Source organism: Schistocerca cancellata, chromosome 3 (genome assembly GCF_023864275.1).
Source record: "Schistocerca cancellata isolate TAMUIC-IGC-003103 chromosome 3, iqSchCanc2.1, whole genome shotgun sequence".
Taxonomy (NCBI): domain Eukaryota; kingdom Metazoa; phylum Arthropoda; class Insecta; order Orthoptera; family Acrididae; genus Schistocerca; species Schistocerca cancellata.
In genome coordinates this window covers 355,570,100-355,573,917 of record NC_064628.1, presented here as the reverse complement: position 1 = coordinate 355,573,917, position 3,818 = coordinate 355,570,100, and the positions used below count along the sequence as shown (strand labels likewise).

The 3,818-nt window shown below is 45.2% G+C and overlaps 1 non-coding gene across 1 annotated transcript; it reads right to left on the bottom strand.

Moving 5' to 3' along the window:
• Nucleotides 1-1,315: 1,315 nt before the first annotated feature.
• Nucleotides 1,316-1,390, bottom strand: Trnas-aga (transfer RNA serine (anticodon AGA)). The gene has a single exon. It is a non-coding gene; the product is annotated as a tRNA-Ser (tRNA).
• Nucleotides 1,391-3,818: the final 2,428 nt, after the last annotated feature.

Genomic DNA, 3,818 nt, shown 5'->3' with positions numbered 1-3,818 from the left:
TACCTGGAGAAAACTTTGCAATATACAACGCCACAGTAATCAAGTAATCAAGTGGGTGGAGTCTTTGGAAAAAGTGTCCATTAAAGATAAACATTAAAGTGCATACAATAAGAACTATAAGCACTTGTTCACCTTCGCTACTGCGATACACATCTCTTCTACCGAACAAATGCTCATATCTCTTAAGATATACATTTTAGAATCCTTGTTTGCCAGATTTTTTTCTTTTTTTAATACTACCATCTCTGAAAGTTTGTAGGTGGAGTTCTGGTTCATCCGGTATATGCTTTTGCTTTTACTGTTTCATATTAGCTTATCTTCTATCAGTTTTATGTATGAACTTTGTAATTCTGTACGCGACACGCTAAGTAATAAATTACGGAAGAGCAACAATCGTAGCTATTTTTACACAGAGAAATCGTCATGGACTGACTGCTAAAACCTATCTATGTTTCTCGTCTGACAACGCTGCCGACTATGAGTGCACAAGAAATAACCCAGCAGTTACAAGTAACAAACTGAGAAGTCACATTTATCTCTTGTACAACTTAATTGTACCTAAGTATGTTTTTGGTAACAACCAAACTTGCCCGCATCTGTTTTACGCCATTCATACTACCATGGATGTCACATGTTATTTCGTTCGACTGTTCTGAAGAACAGTATAACAGCGAAAAGTGGCATTAAAGCATGATGGTCCGGGATGCCACTTCTTTTCATAGCTGGACCCATTTGGTTGTCGGCCGTGGCACCTTTACAACACTGCACTACTTCGACGATATTTTACGCCCCTTTTCTTCCCGTTCATGACAAGCCGTCGTGGGATTATACACACATCAAAGAAAGTTTTGCATCACCTCGGTTCCGAGAGATCCGGAACCTGTACAGAAAATTGGAATAGAGATCAACATAAACATCATCCGCCCTTTTATTGCTCATGAAAACCACACATTGTATGTTGTACCACCACAAAGCGTGACCTTCAGAGGTGGTGCTCCAGACTGCTGCACACACCGGTACTTCTAATACCCAGCAGCACGTCCTCTTGCATTGATGCATGCCTGTATTCGATGTGGCATTCTTGCATTGATGCATGCCTGTATTCGATGTGACATATTATTCACTTTCATCAACACACTGTTGGTCCACATTGTCCTACCCCACAATGGCGATTCGGCATAGATCCCTCAGAGTGGTTGGTGGGTCACATCATCCATAAACAGCCCTTTTCAATCTATCCCATGCATCCAGAATGAGATTTTCACTCTGCAGCGGAGTGTGCGCTGATATGAAACTTCCTGGCAGATTAAAACTGTGTCCCGGACCGAGACTCGAACTCGGGACCTTTGCCTTTCTCGGACAAGTGCTCTACCAACTGAGCTACCCAAGCACGACTCACGCCCCGTCCTCACAACTTTACTTCTGCCAGTACCTTGCCTCCTAACTTCCAAACTTTACGGAAGCTCTCCTGCGAACATTGCACCTTCAGGAGCGCTAGTTCCACAAGGTTCGCAGCAGAGATACTGTAAAGTTTGGTAGGTAGGAGGCGAGGTAATGGCAGAAGTAAAGCTGTGAGGACAGGGCGAGAGTCGTGTGTGGGTAGCTCAGTTGGTAGAGCACTTGCCCGCTAAAGGCAAAGGTCCCGAGTTCGATTCTCCGTCCGGGATACAGTTTTAATATGCCAGGAAGTTTCATATCCCAGGCATGTTCGATAGGGTTCATGTCTGGAGAACATGCTGGCCACTCTAGTCGAGCGAGGTCGTTATCCTGAAGGAAGTCATTCACAAGACGTGCACGATGGGGGCGCGAATTGTCGTCCATTAAGACGAATGCCTCGCCAATATGCTGCCGATATGGTTGCACTATCGGTCGGAAGATGGCATTCACGTATCGTACAACCGTTACGGCGCCTTCCATAACCACTAGCGGCGTACGTCGGCTCCATATAAAGCCACCCCAAAACGTCAGGGAACCTCCACCTTGCTGCACTCGCTGGACAGTGTGTCTAAGGCGTTCAGCCTGACCGCGCTGCCTCCAGACACGTCTCCAACGATTGTTTGGTTGAAGGCACAGAACGTGATGCCAATCATGAGCGGTCTATTCGGCATGTTGTTGCGCCCATATGTACCTCTCTGCATGATTTAGTGGTTGGAAAGATGGACCTCGCCATGGACGTCTGGATGGAAGTTACGCATCACGCAGCCTTATGCGCACAGTTTGAGCCGTAACACAACGTCCCGTGGCTGCACGAAAAACATTATTCAACATGGTGGCGTTGCTGTCAGGGTTCCTCCGAGCCATAATCCGTAGGTAGCGGTCATCCACTGCAGTAGTAGCCCTTGGGCGGCCTGAGCGAGGCATGTCATCTACAGTTCGTGTCTCTCTGTATCTCCTTCATGTCCGAACAGCATCGCTTTAGTTTACTCCGAGACGCCTGGACACTTCCATTGTTGAGAGCCCTTCCCGGCACGAAGTAACAACTCGGACGTGATCGAACAGCTGTATTGACCAGGCATGGTTGAACTATAGACAACATGAGCCGTGTACCTCCTTCCTGGTGGAATGACTGGAACTGATCGGCTGTCAGACCCCCTCCGTCTAATAGGCGTTGCTCCTGCATGGTTCTTTACATCTTTGGGTAGGTTTAGTGATATCTCTGAACAGTCAAAGGGACTGTGTCTGTGATACAATATCCACAGTCAACGTCTATCTTCAGGAGTTCTGGGAACAGAGATGATACAAGACTTCTTTTGATGTGTTTATTTCCTCAAGATCACACCCATCCGCACACGATGAGAGTTTCTACTGTTTGTGTTCGTGCTTCCAAATCCTAGCTTGGCCAGGAAGGTAGACGGATCTCTTCTGAACTGGAAACATTTGGAGCATTATGGGCAGGGCCCTCAACCAGATCTGGATTTTGACGATCTAATTCGCCAATTGGACAGGTTTTAGCACGATATCCATCAGGAGGACATCCACCAACACTGTCCATTAATGCCAAACCGAATAACTGCTTGCATAAGGAGCAGAGGGGGACCAAAGACTTACTGACATACTCAATTTGTGAAGTTCTTCCTCTGGAATAAATCATTCAGTCTTTCTGAAATTCAGATCGTTTGTTTGTCTGTACATGTACATCACATGCGTTGATTTCCGTTCCATTCGGATAATTCCTTCGTGGGGCTCTTCTTCTGTCTTAGATTGTATTTTCCGGCCTATTTTTACGTTGCCGACTCCACAAAAACTCTTTTGCTCATTCTAGCCTTCATCTGCCCCTACTGTTTTTCCCCTTCAACTTAACTAGGATGCTCTAGCGGATGTTCCATTAATCTGCCCCTTCTTTTAGTTTAAGTCTTCATTGGACAGGATTCCTCATTCATTCTTTTTAGCACTACTTCATTTCGAACGTCGTGTGTTCTAATTGTTAACGTTCTTCAGTAACCCAACATATCTCAAATGCTTCCAGTTTATTCTTCTACGGATTTATGATTGTCAGCGTTTCAATTCCGTACCATAATGTGCCTCAGAAGTAAACATCAGGTAATAAAGGTCGTGAAGGAAGGAGGGAAGGAGCTACGTATATTCCGAGCAAAAAGAAAACGACAGTTAGCAGCTAATCGTTGTTGAAATCTAACAGCTCTGCTGACAGTGAACAGACAGAAAATTATAGAGGACCTTGCTGAAGGAGTGACCAAGTATTTAAGCTAGGTACTATGCGCAAATCACAAGAAATGTAAACACAGTTTTCCGTACAAAGTCCTGAACCAATACTTCTATAGCAGAAACCCATTGTTTAAACAACTCCCAGGACCTCTAGA